The sequence below is a fragment of the Haplochromis burtoni genome, unplaced genomic scaffold, assembly GCF_018398535.1.
Source record: "Haplochromis burtoni strain Fernald_Lab_line unplaced genomic scaffold, NCSU_Asbu1 Contig_168, whole genome shotgun sequence".
Taxonomy (NCBI): domain Eukaryota; kingdom Metazoa; phylum Chordata; class Actinopteri; order Cichliformes; family Cichlidae; genus Haplochromis; species Haplochromis burtoni.
In genome coordinates this window covers 996,246-1,005,656 of record NW_024582529.1, presented here as the reverse complement: position 1 = coordinate 1,005,656, position 9,411 = coordinate 996,246, and the positions used below count along the sequence as shown (strand labels likewise).

The following is a 9,411-nucleotide window of genomic DNA, read 5'->3' as shown; positions in this document are numbered from 1 at the left end:
ATCATGAAGTCGATTTAATTGAAGATTTGGTTGTTGAGCCAATAGCTTTTACTCAGCTCACACAAATCGCAACCATGCCCAACAAGATCAGTGATGATTCAGAAGAAGTCCTACACACCTTGATTGGCTGGTTCTCAGGGCTCCTAAGGGTGTCATTAGTGTACTCAACAACAACAAACTAAGTCACGTTATTTAGCAGTTTTGTAGATGTTTTCAAAAAAAATCCATGTGTCTAGGACACAGTTACCTCACCTCTAATACAGGCGGCCTGTCATTGCCCATTTACCCTCTTAAAGGTAACACAAGAGCTCCAAGCTATCCTTAGAAAACTGTAGCTGCACTGCATACAAAACAATGGAGGATCAAAGCAGAAGGATACAGTAGGAGCTGTTGTTGTCATCATGGCCGCAGGCAGTCTGAGGGCTGTACGATGAAGAAATATTAATAAGCCAGGAATGTTGAGTCCAAAGGCAATGTTTTGAAGGTGGCTCTGTTTTTACCCTTGTGCCTGGCTGGATCACCATGATGAGCTAAGTTGAACACATAACCTGGAGCACGTTATGTTTGGAGGACAGAGGTTAAAATTTGCTGGAACTGCCACATCTCGAGTGATTCATGTCAGGAGGACATGTTCTACGTGTGAAGGGATTTGTACTTGCACAGCTTGTTGCCTGTGTAAAATACAGCCGAGTGAAGCTGTACAGTGAAGCTACAGCAGCACAGTCTGTGTGTACTTTTATTTCATAGTCAGAGGAATTTGCAGTCTTTCAGATTCAAATGTATAAATATGATTTATGCTTTATAATGTTATGAGTATCATATAGTGAGGAAACACTGAATAACCTGTAATGATCAAATGTATAAAGTTGAAAGTTCAGTCGCTTTAAGGTCCAGCTGCCTTGTTAGAAATATACTAATATAAATTCACAAGAGCTGGAGAAATATCTTTGGGAATGAACTGGTGAACACGTGAACTGGTGAATCTGGAGACTACTCATTGTAAGCGAGTGGAGAGTTGAGGATATTCAGCAGGGGCTCAGAATAGAGCTGCTGCTCCTTCACATGCACAAACGGCTCAGGATGAGTTTCTGGGGCAGACCTGGGACATGCTACGAATGCCTTGGTGTCTACCCAGAAGAGTTGGTGGAGGTGGTGGGGATGGTGGAGGTCAGTGCTGTGGAAAAAGTGTGGATGAATGGAATTCACACGATTAATGGTTTTCTATCACCACTGCTCTCTTACCCTGTTCGCAGCACCTGTGTTGACTTTAATCATTATATATTTACAGCGTGTTCTTCATATGGCTTTTTCAGCTGTTTGTCTGACAATGGCTCTGACTAAAGTTGTCACCCTGGAGAGGTCATCTTGCACTGAGGAAGCCAAATGACATGTCAAAGCCACCATTTATGTGAGCATGCACAGAATGTGAAGCGTAGAGCCTGGACCAGACAAGGAAGGTTGGCCATTTCTACTGTGACTCTATTATCTCTCACTGGGGTTTTAGGATTTATGTTTAAGCTAATGCAAAGAAAGCCTAACTGTGCTGAACTTGCTTTCTAGCGTGATGATGACACTGGACCACAGATTAATAATAAAGAAAAACACAAAGTTCCTTTAAAAGCACAAGAAGACTGAATAAAGCCGTGCTGAAAAGCACAAAATTAAAGACAGACCAACTGTAAAAAATGCAGTGTGGCTTTCAAAACTACCTGATTTGAATTAACCATGACTTATAACACTGTTTGGGGAATAACCCATAGAAATACAGTGTAGTTACAGGCTCTGACAAAAGAATAAAGTATTAATATGTTAATGTTAGATCATATTGATGACCTGTAGTGAGAGCTCGCTGTGTACTTGCAGATGTAGGTGGAGAGTGGTAGTGGTAGTAAGAACAAAAGTGTGAAAGTTAAGTGAGTCTAGGGAAAAAAAAGTGAGGACAAACTGTAACAGTTCTTGTGTCTGCATTGTATTCTGGTCTATTTTCTGAACCTGCATGTGGGTGTAGAGAAGCTTTCTGTGCTTCTTTGGTGGATTTCTCCGGGTATGATTTTGAGCGATGCTGCTTAATGTTAGCTCAAAAGGCAGATCTTTCTTTCTGTTGCATTCTCAGAGGCTCCTTTAACCCAGTGATGAACACTCTTTAATAAGCATCATCACTAATATTGTAACCAGCTCGGTTTTGCATCAGGCGATCTCTGTGCACTGATATCGGCATATGAACATACATAATAATGTAGGCAAGGGACAAGACTGTTGATGCCAGAGGCCAGGTGCTTTTTAGAAGAAATCCCATGGCCAAAATATAATTCCAAAAACAGGTCACAGTCTGAACACCATTAAAATTCCAGTTGTTTCTTTAAATCAATTTATCTGCATTGTTAAACTGCTGCACAGAAGAAAAATCTTGGCCTGTATAGCGAGCGGCTGCACCAGAATTATGAAAACACTGACCTTTGTCTCCATCAGAAGATAGATGATGGGTTCCAAGGCTGTAAAACAGCTGAGGCTATAATAAAGATGTTTTTTCTCTTCCTAAGCTCAATATAAAAGCTACAGCAAAGTATTTGATCCCACTGTTTCTGATCCCTAATACCTGACACGCTGTATTAAGGGGCTAAATCTTTTTATATAAATGTTTTAAATGTTAGAATTGTATCTGTTTATCAAATGTTCAACAATTACATTATAGATGTTTACATAAATAAGTGTATAATGTAATCCAACGTGAAAAGACCACCCAAAATCAGTGAGAATAAGCTCTGTGGGGGAAAAAACATTTATTTATTTATTTTCAGCAAGCTTACACATTATCAATAATCACTCATTTTTATGGTAGTTTCATTTGAATGCGGGGAGACAGAATATCAAGCAAAAATTGAGAAACAAATAGAAACACAGTACATAAACGTTGGAAATCGATTTGCATGTAATTGAGCGAAACAAGTATTTTATCCAAAAGTAAAGCATCCCTCTGGCCATCACCAGTAGGGGGTAGGTGAAGTGTCTTGCCCAAGGACACAACGACCAAGACAGACAGAGCTGGGGATCAAACCAGCAACCTTCTGGTTACAAGATGAGCTTCCCAACCCCCTGAACTACAACATTGGCAAAATGTTGGTCAGTACAGCAGTAAGGTGTTTCTTGTAGCTGGTCATCAGGTTTGGGCACGTCTCAGACTTTGACCCTCTCCTTTTGATAGAAACTCTCTAAATGCTTTACGTTTCTTGGCTGTCACTTAAAAAACTTGAAGCTTCAGCTCCCACCACAGTTTTTCTGTTGGACTGAGTTCTGGAGACTGAATATACCAGTCTATGATGTCATGTAGTCACTTGTCTGTAAATGTACTCTGTAGGACAAAATCAATCATTAAACATGAAAAAAGCTTGTCTTAATGCATCATTCCATTAAACAAAACAAAATCATTTATGTGAAATCCAATAATTGATTTTTATTTTTAGACAAAATATTTCTTTCTAGTTTCTCATGTTTTCTGCTTTTCCTAGTTTCAGATTTGTGGACGAGCGTTGAGTCCATTTTTAGAAATAATATAACCTAAAGTTTTAGAAATCAGCTCATAACATAGAACTCATTACCTAACTTTGTCACCCTCAGTGTACTTTGGTGAGCAGCTTCTTTATCCCAGAATTCCTGTGAAAATGTTGGAGAAATTAACATATCATTCTTTTTTATGTTGATTCATGTTTACAGCTCTGTTTAAAACTGTGATGTCGTCCACGAGTCATGTTGAGATCACACCAGTAAGTTTGACAGCTTACCTGCAGGTCTGGACTGTTCCTCAGCCTATAAGCATGTTTCATAAGCCTGTTTCAAGCTGACCCGCTCACAGTCAGGCAATCTAAATCCAGGTCTTTTTCCCTGCCCTGACCCCTGTTATTCTGGTTATGGCATCACAGACACAGAGACAGCCAACAACTGCTTAAATGTTATTATTGTAACCTTCAGATTAGGTCATATATGATTTGTTCCAACTATAGAAACAAGCAAACAAATAAACAACAATAAATAAATAAATAAATAAATAATAACCCAAACATATAGTTAAAATTGTCATTGTTATAAAACATTAAACAATTTTGCTCTAATAACAAATGACACTGACTTGAATCAGTCAAGCACTAGGCTTTTCATGAAGATGGACACTTATATATAATATATTTAAGTATCTGTTAAATCTGATTTATTTATTTGTTTTCTTTATTTGTGTAAGTTGATATATTTTTCAGATGCAACATAATAATCACAACAATGACAAAAACAGAAACAAACCTGTTAAAAGATGCCTAAACATGTCATGTTTGAAAGTGTAAGTAATCGTCTAAGTTTATAATACCCAAATGTTATTAACTTCAACCACAACAAACTGACTCTTAATTACCATCTTAACAGGCTTTAAATGGTGCAAATCTTTTAAGTCAGGGTCTAGAAAGCCTCTTTCAATGCAAAACTGCACCTTGGCTCATTTCCTCACCGCTGCAGGTTTAAATCCTGTGATTCAACCTAAAGATTTTCAATTACATTTCAATTTTTAATCTTAATGGTTCCATCTTTTACCATTTTTCAGTAAATTGCAATATTGTAGAATCACTTGTTTTTATCTTCATATCTGACATCAAGTCTAAATCATCCCCAACTTCTGCTTTTTTTTTCTTTTTTCTTGTTCTGAGGTAAAAGAAGAGATCCCAGTGACAGAAACTGAAGACAAAACTGGTCATTACTTTCTCACACAGGGCCAGGCAGGTTTGGATAGCCCTCTTCCATCAGTAAATCAGAAGCAGAATACTTTATTAATCCCTAAGGAAATGATGTGGGTTACAGTTGCTCCAAGACAGTAACAGTAACAGACTAAACAATACAATATGTTACAGAGTTTACAAACTTAAGAAATAACACTAATATATACAAATCACTCAATTAGAAATATCAAGGATTAACAGAGGTGATTATAAATAAATATCATGTTTATAAATTGCTTTTAGTACTTACTTGAGTTAACTTTGTATATTAAAAATTATTCAATCATCTAAAACCTGTAAATGTGAAATATATGCAACAAAAAAAAGGAAGTGAACTAATACTTTTTAAGATAAGCTTATGATAAAAGATATGGAAGACGGACACATTTAGAACCAGTAAGGAGACAGTTGCTTCTCCTGTTGAGACACAGTATTTACATCAGACCCATAAATATCGTAATGAGTAGTGCAGCTGCACACATACAATATCGACTTGACAACACAAACAATTAGGGTGGGTCAGCCCCAGTTTGGAACCAGGTTGCTGTTAAAGGAACTGCAGTTTTTGGCACACTCAGAACTCCTGACTACAACCACCACCACCACTGAGGAGCTTTAAAGGGGAATCCACAGACGATTGCTTTGTTGCTGATAGTTAGTTGCTAGTGAATGTTGAATGTTCTGGTTGTATAGGAAACCCTTTAGTTTATTTAGTGGCCATTATAAATCAGTAAACAGTATCCTGCACAATCACTGATAGTTCAATCACTTCTGGAGGTTGATAAAAGTTTGACTTAGGAGCTCCCTATCAGCACGTTTTCTGCCTGCTGAGGCAGTTGCCAGTTTTCATCGACTTTCTATATAGATGCCCCTTAATGGAGCAGATAGTGTTAATATTATTATTAATATTATTGATACTGCAATTACTGTGCACGAATTACCGCAATTACAGTCCATATACGACATAAGTTTGAGGTAAATTGATTTATTTCGCTCTCTTTCTCTTGATGTTGTAATCTGCATCCACTGACAAATGCCACTACATACATTCACTAGTTTTAACTAAGATAGCTCTTTTCTGTAAGCACATGCAAATCACCCTTGGAGATGATAAATTCTCTGAGTAGGACTGTGTAGGATCACAAATAATTAAACTAGCTGAGTGCCTATCTTGAAAAATTACACTATTTTTTCATGCCAACTGTCTTTTCTCGCTCTCTTTCTACTGCTGTTGAGTGACGGATGTCAGAATATTATTTTACTCCCAAATGCATTCATGCCAGAATGAAACAAAGCTCTTCATGTGGTAAAAGCATTTCAGTCAGTGTAGGACTGACAGACACATAATAGTTTTCAGAATGAGATAAGTACGTATTAAACGCAACCACACAGGAATGAAACTATGAATAAATTTGAATATTTCTGTGCAAAGTGTGGATTAGAAAACTTTGCAATCTGATAAAACATTTGATTGACAGTTCGAGAGCTTGCAGTGCCATTTCCGAACAAATGGCCTAACGTAACCCCTAAAACATCAGCTTTTAGATAGGTGAGAGGAAGATATGTGAGGGAATAAATCTGTATTAAGCTATGAGATAGCAGACTTTAACTTTTAACCAAAAGTGACCATATTGGTTAGAAAGCTGAATCATAGACACAGACAGCGAGAGGTTGTGTTCAAACTTTTTTTGCTAGCCCCCCCTTTGTTTTACAAGAAAATCCCCCCCCCTCCCTGCACAAACACATCCTACAACCACACACACACCCATATTTTTTTTTGAAATTACATTGCAGTTTATTCCACACCTCAAACCTTTTGTAAACAAATAAACAAATAAAAGTAAATTAGTAAAAGTAAAAGTTTTTTTTTTTTTTACTGTGTAAGAATATTCAACACTGCTATTAATACATTGAAAAAAAGTGTTTGTGAACTAAGTATCAAGAATGTGGGATACTGTTTGTCCGTGATTTGGAGAGCCCAGCGCTGCTCCCGATGCAGGGAAACAAATTCTGTCAGGGTTACCTACCTTGGCACTTGAAGATATGCTTCACCATATTTTCTAGTCTTTGGCTTGGAAGGAAGTTGGTTTGGAAGCATATTTGTCGATGCTTCATCTTCTGCTTTGCGTTTGTGTGGGAGCCCCGGGGACGCGCCCCCCACTTTGGGAACCACTGGATTAGGTGGCGCTGGGGTTTAGCAGGCAGCTACTGGCTATAGTTGCACATAGCCAGAGTCTAACTTTAAGTCTTATTGCATAAGCGAAATTGTGACTAAGTGTATTAAGGCTGTGCATAAATGTAAACTGATTTGAAATGACTTAATTATATTAATTATATTAAACATACATACAATTTAAGGTAGGTGCACTACAATAAAATCAAGTTTACAGGACCAAATAAATAATTACAGTTAAATATAATTATACTTTACTTTTCTGGTAATTTAGCTGAAAAAACAAAACAAAACAATATTTAGCTGTACTTTTGAGGTGTGAGCCATATTATGGAGTATGTAGTGGTTTAATTTAGGGGTACAGGTGGCTGTAGCTCAGGAAGTAGAGCAGGCCACCTACTGATTGGAAGGTTGGTAGTTCGATCCTCCAGCCTGCATGTCAAGTATCCTTGGGCAAGATACTAACCCCAAGTTGCTCTCTGATGCATTCATCGGAGTATGAATGTGTAAATGTAGTTAGACAACGATAAGTATAGAGAAAGTGCTTGTGAGATTGGGTGTGCATGTGGTATAGAGCGTTTTGAGTACTCCAGGAGAGTAGAAAAGTTCTATATAAGAATCAGTCCATTTACCATTAATTTCTAAATATTTAACAGGAATACAGGCACATTATGTAAATGAGTAAGCAATTTGAAGTATTTCAGGAGGTAACTTAGTTTTCCAGCCCGAACTTCTACTTTAGCAGGATACAATGTCCTGCTGCAGGAAACAGCTTCCAGTGCCATTTCTACTGTGGAGTGTTTGCTTAGTCGTTTGGTTTCGGTGTGCTGTATGTGTCAAATTAACATCCACATGAATTTGTTGTAAGTGAGATCATCACTTAAGTTCTCACTACTTTTAATAATGTGGCTGACTGGTGTGTGTTTATGTTTAAGTGACAAAAACATTTAGCAGCTGTAGGAATTGTGACAAGATAAAAAAGAAGCTGTCAGATGACATTTGCAGTACCATCAAGTTGAGAAGGCTGAGAGACAGTAAACTGTTTCCCTTAAATAAGGATCACTCAGTAGAGTGGACCAAATGTGTATTGTGGCAATCATGGGGTCCTTAATAATAATAACAATACTAGTAATAATAACTCAGATTTATAGCACTTTTCAAGGAATCCAGGATTGCTGTGCATGCTGTGCAACAAGGCCTCAGTGCATAGATGACATTTCACGTGCTCTTTGAAAATGCTCAGATATGATGTTGGAGATTAGAGGGGAGTCTGTCCCAGACAATAGGCTCAGCAGCACTAAGGGCTCTGTCTCTACTGGACCACGTTCTGGTCTAGGGAGTTAAAAAGTAGGTACTTGTGGGAAAGGGAGCATCCAGGACATAGGGAAGGAAAAGCTCCAATAAGAATTACTGGCCAAATCCTTTTTTTATCCCAAGGCTTTGAAATGCTCGTATGCAGCATAAAGAGATGAAACAAAGAACGCGGTAAGAATGTGCGACATCTTTAAAACTTTGCTCAGCGTATCTTTAGAAAGGTCAGTGTCTGAATGCCATGACCAATGAAAGAGCTTCCTTTTGTTTGAGTATAGTTCTGCCATAATAACTGGAAAACATCATCAAGTAAGAGGAAGAGTGCGTTAAAATCATGATTTGCACTGTGACATGCAGGTCACCAATGACGCATGGATGATTATGTCTAATTGTCATTTGGACAATAACAACTGAAAGTGAAAGAGAGCTGATGATGGAGACAGTGCACAGATAAACCACAAGGTCACAGAGAGACTGAAGAACAAAGAAAATAGGATGTGTATAGTACTTAGTTTTGCCTGCCTTCATTTGCATTTGGGCTATGAGACTTAAAGGGAGAGGAAGATTATGGAGAAGGTTGGTCTTGATTAGATCCATCATGTTCATTTGTTTCTTCAAAATAAGAATTTTCATATCTTCATATCTTTGCCCATTTCTTTGTTGAGGCAGTGGCTGTTAAAAGAACACACAAACACAGAAGCCTCAGAATCCAGATTCAGTAGAGCAGCCATCAGACACAACACTTCCTTCACTGTGGAAATATGCAGATTGGCTACATATACAGGAATCCTGTTCAAATATCTCAATGCCAGTGAGATATTTTGGCCAAGACTTATTTTAGTACTGCGTTCCTGGAGCCAGCGTTGTAGATACAGTTGAGCTGATTCCAAACTCTCTCATTACTTTAAATGTAACTGTCTATATCAGTTACATTGCCCTAAACAAACGTGGAGGACAATGACTAACGCCAGTACCAAATGTTTCTTCCCTGTCTTAAAAAGATATGTCACTGTGGATCACATGAAGACTCATGTGAAGAACGACAAGAAAGCTCGATTGGCGAACACAAAATATTTTTAGTGACGTTACAAGTGAAAGAACAGCAACTAAAAGCACAGCGGGGAAGATCCAGGATGCGTCCAACAAAAAGGCAAACAGAAGAAGAAACTA

The 9,411-nt window shown here is 37.9% G+C and overlaps 1 protein-coding gene across 1 annotated transcript in view; it reads left to right on the top strand.

Annotated features, from left to right (window-relative positions):
* Window positions 1–9,411, top strand: part of LOC102309953 (voltage-dependent calcium channel gamma-6 subunit) — a 48,313-nt gene that overhangs the window by 11,524 nt on the left and 27,378 nt on the right. The window lies entirely within an intron of this gene.